The sequence below is a fragment of the Lutra lutra genome, chromosome 16 (assembly GCF_902655055.1).
Source record: "Lutra lutra chromosome 16, mLutLut1.2, whole genome shotgun sequence".
Classification (NCBI taxonomy): Eukaryota; Metazoa; Chordata; class Mammalia; order Carnivora; family Mustelidae; genus Lutra; species Lutra lutra.
In genome coordinates this window covers 5,975,768-5,986,746 of record NC_062293.1, presented here as the reverse complement: position 1 = coordinate 5,986,746, position 10,979 = coordinate 5,975,768, and the positions used below count along the sequence as shown (strand labels likewise).

Sequence of the window (10,979 nt, the reverse complement as noted above, 5' to 3'; positions counted from 1 at the left end):
AGCAGTAATCAAAAGTCTGCCAATTAGAGCCCAGGGCCATATGGCTTCCCAGGGGAATTCAACCAAACATTTAAAGAATTAATACCTATTTGTCTGAAGCTGTTCCAAATATATATATATATATATATATATATATATATATATATATATATATATATACCTATATACATATATGTATATATATATGATGAAAAACTTCCAAACTCTTTTTTTTTTCCAAACTCTTTCTTGAGGCCAGCATTACCTTGATCCCAAAGCCAGACAAAGACCCCATCAAAAAGGAGAATGACTGACCAATATCCCTGATGAACATGGATGCAAAAATTCTCACCAAAATATTAGCCAATAGGATCCAACAGTACATTAAAAGGATTATTCACCACAACCAACTGGGATTTATTCCTGGGCTGCAAGTTTGGTTCAATATTAACAGTATCAATGTGATACACTACATTAGTAAAAGAAAGGACAAGAACCATATTATCCTCTCAATAGATCCAGAAAAAAGCATTAGACAAAGTACAACATCCTTTCTTGATTAAAACTCTTCACAGTATAGGGATAGAGGGTATATACCTCAATATCATAAAAGCCATCTATGAAAAATCCACAGTGAAATCATTCTCAATGGGGAAAAACTGAGAGCTTTTCCCCTAAGGTCAGGAACACGGCAGGGATGTCCACTATCACCACTGCTGTTCAACACAGTACTAGAAGTCCTAGCCTCAGCAATCAGACAACAAAAAGAAAACACAACTGAATTGGCAAAGAAGAAGTCAAACACTCACTCTTTGCAGATGATATGATACTTAATGTGGAAAACCCAAAAGACTCCATCTCAAAACTGCTAGAATTCATACAAGAATTCAGAAAAGTGGCAGGATATAAAACCAATGTACAGAAATCAGTTTCATTTCTATACAACAGTGAGACAAAAGAAAGAGAAATTAAGGAGTCAATCCTATTTACAATGGCACCCAAAACCATAAGATACCTAGGAATAAATCTAACCAAAGAGGCAAAGAATCTGTACTCAGAAAACTATAGAATACTCATGAAAGAAATTGAGGAAGACACAAAGAAATGGAAAAACGTTCCATGCTCATGGATTGGAGGAACAAATATTGTTAAAATGTTCATGCTACCTAGAGCGATCTACACATTTAAAATGCAATCCTTATCAAAATACCATCCACTTTTTCCATAGAAATAGAACAAATAATCCTAAACTTTGTATGGTACCAGAAAAGACCCTGAATAGCCAGAGGAATGTTGAAAAAGAAAATCAAAGCTGGTGGCATTACAATTTCTGACTTCAAGCTCTATTACAAACTTGTAATCATCAAGACAGTATGGTACTGGCACAAAACAGACACACTGATTAATGGAACAGAAGAGCGAATCCAGAAATGGGCCCTCACCTCTATGGTCAACTAATCTTTGACAAAGTAGGAAAGAATATCCAATGGAAAAAAGACAGTCTCTTCAACAAATGGTGTTGGGAAAATTGGACAGCCACATGCAGAAGAATGAAATTGGACCATTTTCTTACACCACACACAATAATAGACTCAAAATGATGAAAGACCTGAATGTGAGATAGTGATCCATCAAAATCCTTGAGTAGAACACAAACAGCACCCTCTGTGACCTCAGCCACAGCAACTTCTACCTAGACACATCGCCAAAGGCAAGGGAAGCAAGGGCAAAAATGAACTATTGGAACTTAATCAAGATAAAAAGCTTTCACACACACACACACACACACACACACACACACACACACACAAAGCTTTCACACAACAAAAGAAACAGTCAACAAAACCAAAAGATAACCAACAGAGTAGGAGAAGGTATTTGCAAATGACATATCAGATAAAGGGCTAGTATCCAAAATCTATAAAGAACTTACAAACTCAACACCCAAGGAAGAAATAATCCAACTAAGAAATAGGCAGAAGACATGAACAGACATTTCTGCAAAGAAGACATCAGGATGACCCATAGATACATGAAAAAGTGCTCCACATCACTCAGCTTCAGGGAAATACAAATCAAAACCACAAAGAGATACCACCTCACACCAGTCAGAATGACTAAAATTAACAAGTTAGGAAATGACAGATGTTGGTGAGGATGCAGAGAAAGGGGAACCTTCCTACACTGTTGGTGTTGTAGGTGTGGTGGAATGCAAGCTGGTGCAGCCACTCTGGAAAACAGTATGGAGATTCCTCAAAAAGTTGAGCTACCCTACGACCCAGCAATTGCACTATTAGGTATTTACCCCGAAGATACAAATGTAGTGATCTGAAGGGGCATGTATGTGCACCCCAATGTTTATAGCAACAATGTCCATGATAGCCAAACTATGGAAAGAGCCCAGATGTCCATTGGCAGATGAATGAATAAAGATGTGGTATATATATACACAATAAAATATTATGGAGCCATCAAAAAATTAACTCTTGCCATTTGCAATGACATGGATGGAACTAGAGGGTGTTATACTAAGCAAAATAAGTCAATCAGGAAAAACGATTATCATATGATCTCACTGATCTGTGGAATTTGAGACACACAAGGCAGAGGATCATAGAGGAAGAGAGGAAAAAATGAACCAAGATGAAACCAGAGAGGAAGGCAAACCATAACAAACTCTTAATCTCAGGAAACAAACTGAGGGTTGCTGGAGTGGAGGGATGGGATGGCTGGGGGATGGACATTGGGGAGGGTATGTGTTGCAGTGAGCGCCGTGTATTGTGTAAGACTGACAAATCATAGGGGCGCCTGGGTGGCTCAGTGGGTCAAGCCTCTGCTTTCAGCTCAGGTCATGATCCCAGGGTCCTGGGATCGAGCCCTGCATCGGGCTCTCTGCTCCGCAGGGAGCCTGCCTCCACCTCTCTCTCTGCCTGCCTCTCTGCCTACTTGTGATCTCTGTCTGTCAAATAAATAAATAAAATCTTTAAAAAAAAAAAAGACTGACGAATCATAGATCTGTACCCGTGAAACAAGTAATACATGATATGTTAATAATTAAAAAAGATTGCAGCATTAAAAAGGGCTCCAAAAGTCTCAGTAATCAAGATAAATGTTCTAACGCAATATTTTACAAAATCAAAACTAATGCAAAAATCCATGGTGGGCAGAATATCAAAATAGTACATAAAGCACAGATCTGACCCAGCACTTGCACTACTTGCTTTGTAACCCCTCAGACTAAGCCTGACCCTGATTCTGCTGACATTTTATTCATGAAACCAGGTGACTCCACTGGCCATAGTTTGTTGATCTGGTTTTCTAGAATTATTGCATTAAATTATTTGCTTTGATTACTGAATTTTCTTGATATCCTGTAAATTTTGCGCTCCTGGCAAGTGCTTCACTCCCCACACCCTAGATGGGCATGTCGTGTATCTGAAATTGAGTAGCTGGACCAGGGGTAGGCATCAGGGATGTCAAACATCCTGCAGGGCTCAGAATAGCCACCCCCAAACACCCCTGTTGTTAGTAGGATATGTATGTGCCCAGATACTTCAAATGAAAAGTTAAACAACATTCATTTAGCTGCTCACCCTTGCCAAAATAAATAATAATCAGACTGTCAGAAGCCCAGGGGCATCCTTTAAAAGGCTTTTGGTTCCCTGCCAAGTGTTTCTGGACGCTGACTCTTCCTGGTTTACACCTAGATTCTTCCCGCCTGGAGGATGTGTGCCTTAGTGCTTTTGCACTTCACATGTAGTTGGGAGAGGACACCAGTGGTTAGATTTCTGCCCAGTTTGCTCCAGTGTTCCACAAATGTCCTCTGAGTGGCTCTGTGGGCTAGGCACAGGGTTCCCCATGTGGGCTGCCGTGGGAATCAAGATAGACTGAGTCCCCACCCCGGTGCAGCTCAGGTAGTGGAGGAGGAGAGACCCTAAGATCAGTCACAAGGGGTGAATGTGTCTAGCCACATACTCTTCAGGGGAAGAGATGACCAAGGAGCTATCCTATGCCAAGTATCAGCAAACTATGGCCTGTGGCCCATTACCCATTGCTGTATAGCTTGCAAGCTAAGAATAGTTCTTACTTTTTTTTTTCTTTTAAGATTTTCTTTATTTGACAGAGAAAGACACAGCAACAGAGGGAACACAAGCAGGGAGGTGGGAGAGGGAGGAGCAGACCTCCCCCTGAGCAGGGAGCCTGATGCGGGGCTTGATCCCAGGACCTGGGGATCATGACCTGAGCCAAAGGCAGATGCTTAAAGACTGAGCCACCCAGGCGCCCCAAGGTTCTTACATTTTTAAAAAATTTTGTCTAATCATTTGTCAGAAAGAGAGAGTGAGAGTGCACAAGCACGGGGAGCAGCAGGCAGGAGAGACAGGCTCCCGGCTGAGCAGGCAGCCCAACGGGGGACTAGATCCCAGGACCCTGGGTTCAAGACCTGAGCTGAAGGCAGATGCCCAACCGACTGAGCCACCTCGGTGTCCCTAGGTTCTTACATTTTTTAGTGGGGAAAAGAAATCAAAAGAAGAATATTTTGTAAAACATCAAAGTTACACAATGTTCAGATTTCAGTGTCCATAATAAAGTTTTATTGGAACACAGCCATGCTCATTTGTTTACATATTGTGTATAGCTGCTTTTGTTCACAGTGGCAGAGTTGCAACAGAGGCTGTCTTGCAAAACCTTAAATATCTACCATTTGGCCCTTGACAGATAAAGTGTGCCAGCTCCTGAATTAAATCAATATAAATGCACAATAGTGCAAAGGTCAAAGAGGAGAGAGATAGATGTGCTAGGAGAAACAACCATGGAAACCAGCCTCACCAGGGAAATAAGGGATGTCTTCCTGAAGGAGGTGATGTTTGAGCCATGATATGAAATAATGGAAGTTTCCAGGCAAAAGGGATCAGGATAGTCCTCCATGCAAGGGGGCCAGGAGAGGTAAAACCCCCGCAGCTGGGTGTGCATGGCAAGCAGAGAGGGCCATTGTGGCTGGAGGCAGTGAGTGAGGAAGAGAAATTTGGGGCTGAAAGGGTGAGCAAGGGCCAGGCTTTGAGGGTCTTGTGACCATACCAGGAGCTCATCTTCATCCTGCAAGTCCTAGAAAGCCACCATAGAGTCTTAAGCAGGGTGAGAAATCAGGCAAGATCAGACTTACTTTGTAGAAATATCAGTGCAGCTATAGTGTTGAACAGGAATTTGAGGTCTCAGATGGACAACAACGGTCCAGGGGTGGTGATGGTGGAGATGAGGGCAGGCAGCTAGAAGAGAGAAATACTAGGAAGTAAAGTGAGCAGGACTTGGTTATGGATTAGATATGGGACATGAGAGAGACCAAAGGTCATGGAAGGTCAAGGAAGGTTATGGGATGCTGGTACTGCCATTTACTGAAACAGGTTCCAGAAGAAGGACCCGGTTTGGCTGGGGTGTGGGGGAGGGGCAGTGGAGGACAGCATCCACAGCAAACACTGGTTGATGTTGGGTTTGGGTGCCTTTGAGGCACACAAGAGAGGGTTGCAGGTTTGATATCTGGAACGCGGGCTCATCAGTATACAGGTGGTGGCTGGAGCCACAGGCGTGGCGCAAAAGAGGACAGGGTGAAGGTCAGAGTCTGTGGAACTCTGCCATTCAAAGGTCAAGAGTAGGGTGCTTGGTTGGCTCAGTAGGTTAAGGGACTTCAGCTCAGGTCATAATCCTGGAGTCCTGGGATTGAGTCCCACATAGGGACTGAGCTCCCTGCTCAGTGGGGAGTCTGTTTCTCCTTCTGACCCTCTCCCTCTCTTGCTCTCTCTGTCTCTCTGTCTCTCTCAAATAAATAAATAAAATTTTTAAAAACCCCACAAAGGTCAAGGGTAAACAGCAAGAGTAGCAAGAGAAGTGGCAGGAAACCCAGGCAAGAACGATGTCCTGCAAGCCAAGGAAAGAACGAATTTCAAGGAGAGAGGGGTCAGTGGGGTCAGAGGCTTTAGGTGAGGACAAAACAAGTCCTTCAGATGTGGTGACCCAGGAATGACCAGAAGGGGTAGAAGTTCAGCTTTTGAGGACAGAGGAAGGAGGGGAGTTCTGGAAGCACACCCAGGGAGAGGGGACACCTCTCATATCCAGTTGGGCTGTAGAGGGGGCTGGAGCAGGCGCTGGAGGGGAATATGAATGGACAGAGCATAGACCTTTGGTTTTGTTTCATTTTAAGAGAGACCAGAGCTCGTTTAAACGCCAGTCTTGCACAACAGCCTATATGTGTGATGATTCAGAACTCCTCTGGGTAGATTTACACCCAGCAGGAATTTTAGACTTAGCGAGAAATGCTAAAACCCCCACGGTTCCCAAGGGAAGGAGACTCAGTGCAGAAGGGGGCAGGCCAGGAGCCCCAGGGAAGATGTCTCAGAGGAGGGGGGCCTGGGGCTGCACCCTGAGGATGGGTGACTCCATCAGGCCACAAATGCATCTTGGGCAACCGTACTGGGTTGAATAGTGCCCCCCAAAACTCATGTCACCAGGAACCTCAAAATGTGACCTGATTTGGAAACAGGGTCTTTGTAGACATAATTAGTTAAGAGGAGGTTATATTGGAGTAGGGTAGGCTCTAATCCAATGACCAGTGTCTTTATAAGAAAACAGAGTCACAGAGATATCCAGACACAAAGAGAAGATGGAGGGAGAAATTGGGATGATCCTGCCACAAGCCAAGGAGCGCCGGCAGCCCCCAGAAGCCAGGAGACAGGTGTGCAATGGATTCTCCCTCAGAGCTCCAGAGAGAACCAACCCTGCCCACAACTTGATCTCAGACTTCCAACCTTTAGAACTGTGAGAGAATATGTTTCTGTTGTCTTAGCCCCCCAGTCTGTGGTCCTTTCCTTTGTGGAAGCCCCAGGAAGCCAACACAGCACCTGTTGAAGGCTATGTGTTGGGTGCTCTGCCAGATGCTGGAGATACCAAAACTGGTCATCCCCGAGGTGGTCGTGGCTCTGGAAGCTGTGACATCAGGGACCACCATGGATACCTCTCTAGAAGAGGTGGCACGTGGCTTCTCTCCTAATAAACAGTGGGAGTTTCCATGGTAGTTCGCTAGCACGGGTGTGAAAACAGGGGTATGATCAAACGTCGGTCAGGACCGGAGCAAAAGAAGGGAAGGGACCAGCAGGGGACTAGGCAGCAAGCAGAAACCTGACCTTGATTCTTCAGTGCCCTGGCACCGTGGAGAGAGGTCCTTCAGGGAATGGCATGATCCAGTTTGCCTGATTGAGACTGAGTGGGAGGGAGAGAGAAGGTCTTGGAGGTGGAGTGAGGACATGAGCAGAGGAGGTAAGGGAGGGCAGGAATGTGTGCGCGGTGGGGTAGATGAAGAGGTGAGTGCAACGGGTGAGCTATCAGCGCGTGGGCTGGAGGGGTTGGGAAATTGGTGTGTGTCCAGAGCCCTGCCCAGGTGTGGGCGGAGTGGTCCAGGAACCCAATGCCAGGGAAGGCTTTTAGGTACAGCCCCTGAAAAGGTGGGTGATTTGGGAAGATGAATCTGGCAGTCCAGGCAGGGAGGCTAAGTGGAGAGGTCCTGTTGAGGTTCAGGGTCTGTGCTGCATAGGTCTGATGTGGCACCAGCCGGGTAAGATATACGAGCAAGACGGGAAAGAGCAGTCAGTGGAATTAATGAGTCACTGGATGTGACGATGGAGGCGAAGGGGAGGGAGGGAAGCTGGGACCACTTCAGAGATCAGAAGTGGGGCCCAGTCTGAAAAGGAAGATGGCAAGGGTGCTGTGGGGACAGACTGAGTTGGGGTGACAGAAAATCACAAGGAGAGGGGCCTGGAGCTCTGGAGAGGGGGAGCCTATGCTGGAGGAGAGAGTCTGGTTAAGAGGCAGGAAGGAGGAATCAGGAGAAGGAATTAGGGACACAAGATGAAAGGGTGACCCCAGAGCCAAGGGAGCCCCCTTCCAACACCCCCCTCCCAGGCTAGAAGAGAGCAAAGTGGTTATTTGGAGAGAGCGCTGTGTCCAGGCCATAGTTCTAGAAGTGACTGACTGCCTGATTTATGACCATTGCCCCTGAACTCAGGCCAGGACTAAGCACAGGGACAATCCCAAATCAGGGGGTATGAGAGAGGGTGAGAAAGAGGGAGAAGGAGGCTCCCCGCTGAGCAGAGAGCCCGATGGGAGGCTCGTTCCTAGAACCCTTGAGAACATGACCTAAGCGGAAGGCAGAGGCTTAATCCACTGAGCCACCCAGGCGCCCCAATAGTTAAAATATTTTTAAAGAATCCCAGACTGTGGGGGTCCTGGGGTCCTGGGATGGAGTCCTGAATCAGGCTCTCTGCTCAGCAGGGAGCCTGCTTCCTCCTCTCTCTGCCTGCCTCTCTGCCTACTTGTGATCTCTCTCTCTCTGTCAAATAAATAAACAAACAAAAAAAGAATCCCAGACTGTGGGCTTAGGGTGCTAAGACCCAGGAATGGGGGCATTACTTGGATGGGCAATAGTTCATCCATTCCTTCATTTCAGCCAGTGAGCCAGGACCTGGACAGCACTCCATATGTGTCAACCCTTCTCATAGCTATTATAATCCTGCATTACACACTGTGCGAAGTGCTGGGGAAGGACTGATCATCCAGGAAGAAAGCTCCTAAACCTCGAGGAGCTTAGTGGGAGACAATGCAGCACTCAGAGGGATTAATGCCTCGACCTATAGGGTCTGAGAGGTCTTCTTGGAGGAAGGGGCTACAAAGCAGACACCTGAAGACCAACGAGGGGCCAATCGGATGAAGACAAGGCTCCCCGAGACAGTGTTTCAGGGAAAGGGACAACCACACGCATCCAGAGATCTCAGAGGATCCAGCCAACCAGCAACAGAATGTGGTGGTGGCTGATATCTGTCCTGATGTATGGTGATTGTGATAGTAAGTACAAATTACTTACTATGAATTCCTGAAAATTTATGTTCTCACGCAAGTGCCTTCCTCTCTCTTTGCACAGATGCCGCAGTTCCTTTATTTGTAGGATGGTGACCCTTCCAACTCTGTGTCCCTAGCCACTCACCCATAGTGACAGCTGTCCATAGGCCCTCACGAAATGGGATGTGACACTAGGCTGTGCACTTAGACCAGCACTTAGGGGACAGAGTCAGAGAGGAAGGCTGGGGAAGGCCATAGAGAATGTCTCCGCCAGACCCTGACTCGGAGCTCTGTGGCCTCGGTGACCATGCTCCAGCCTGCTGGGAACTGCACCCTCAAGAAGCACTCACGGTCCAGGAAGGTGGAGGGAGTGTTCCCACAGCTCTATCAATTTTATCTTGTTGAAGCAGAGGTCAAAGTTAAACGTGGAGCTCCCCAGAGAACAGTGAGATCCTGGAAAAAAGAGGGTGGGAGCTTCTAGGAAGTCCCCGGGTTCTAAGTCCCTGGATTCCGCCAGAGTACCCAAGGATGGAGGGGACGGCTGCATTCGGTCTGTTCTGAGTACCGAGGAGCAGGGATGCCACTCACAGGACTGAGCCAGGCTGAAGTGGGGGAGGGGGGTGCTAAGATGGTGCAGACTCTGGAGTAGGATCCCTTCTGTCCCCCATACACGCCTGAGACCATCCCTAGAGGACCATGGATGCACTTTAATGGATCCCATTCCCTCCTCGCAATGTTTGTATCCATGGAAACTCAGGCTAAGGCGAATGTCCCTTTGTGTAAGGGCCAACCCCAGCACGGAGACTATTGGCAAGAAATGAGACAAGTCACGGAGATGACTTATGTCTAAGATGTACCTTACAACTAATGTAAATATCTCCAACATAATTCACCCAGGACTTAAGCCATCCTACTGGTTGTGAAGTGGTATCTCATTGTGTTTTTTTTTTTTTTTTTTTTTTTAAAGATTTTATTTAAGGGCGCCTGGGTGGCTCAGCGGGCTAAAGCCTCTGCCTTCGGCTCGGGTCATGATCCCAGGGTCCTGGGATCGAGCCCCACATCGAGCCCCACATCGGGCTCTCTGCTCGGCAGGGAGCCTGCTTCCCTTCCTCTCTCTGCCTGCCTCTCTCTGCCTGCCTCTCTGCCTGCCTGTGATCTCTGTCTGTCGAATGAATAAATAAAATCTTTAAAAAAAAAAATAAAGATTTTATTTATTTATTCGACAGACAGAGATTACAAGTAGGCAGAGAGGCAGTCAGAGAGAGGAGGAAGCAGGCTCCCTGCTGAGCAGAGAGCCTGATGTGGGGCTCCATCCCAGGACTCTGGGATCATGACCTGAACTGAAGGCAGAGGCTTCAACCCACTGAGCCACCCAGGCACCCCTCTCATTGTAGTTTTGATTTGCATTTCCTTGATATCTAATGATGTTGAACATCTTTTTTTTTTTTTTTTTAAGCAGACTCTTCATCCAGGACTAAACACAAAGCAACGCTTGAACTCATAACTCTGAGATCAAGACCCCAGCTGATGGGGCACCTGAATGGCTCAGTATTATCTTTTCACTTTCTTGATGGTGTTTTGGCACATGAAAGTTTTTAATTTCAAGTGTCACTGGTGTTTGGTGTCGTATCTAAGAATCCATTGCCTTGTTCAAGGTCATCAAGATTTACTCCATGTTTTCTTCTAAAAGTTTTATTGTTTTAGTTACGACCTTCCCCCCTCTTTGTCATAGTGCGCGGCAAAAGTCCAGGCTCATCCTTTTGCGTGTAGATTTTCCGTTGTTCCAGCACCATTTGCTGAAAAGACCATTCTTTCCACCCTGGATTGTCTCAACACCCTTGTGGAAAATCAGCTGATCAGAAATACAAGGATTTATTCTGAATTCTTTTCCATTTGATATATAAGTTTATCCTTATGCCAGTACCACACTGCCCTTTTTAAAGTTTATTTATTTTTAGTAATCTCCACACCCAACCTGGGGCTTGAACCCCCACCCCCAGATCAAAAGTCTCACGCTCTTCCAACCAAGTCAGCAGACACCCCAGTGCCACACTGTGTCGATGACCATAACCTTGCAGTAACTGAAAAAGCTTTAAATAATGCATTTTAAGGGCTGGCTA

At 46.3% G+C, this 10,979-nt stretch overlaps 1 long non-coding RNA gene across 2 annotated transcripts; it reads left to right on the top strand.

Annotated features, from left to right (window-relative positions):
- The first annotated feature begins 4,790 nt into the window (after positions 1-4,790).
- On the top strand, positions 4,791-10,474 carry LOC125087227 (uncharacterized). 2 transcript variants are annotated; one of them, XR_007123384.1, is made up of 3 exons: positions 4,791-4,923; positions 8,658-8,865; positions 10,319-10,474. It is a non-coding gene; the product is annotated as an uncharacterized LOC125087227 (long non-coding RNA). The 2 variants fall into 2 exon arrangements; XR_007123385.1 differs by having other exon boundaries at positions 10,316-10,474.
- The last annotated feature ends 505 nt before the right edge of the window (positions 10,475-10,979 follow it).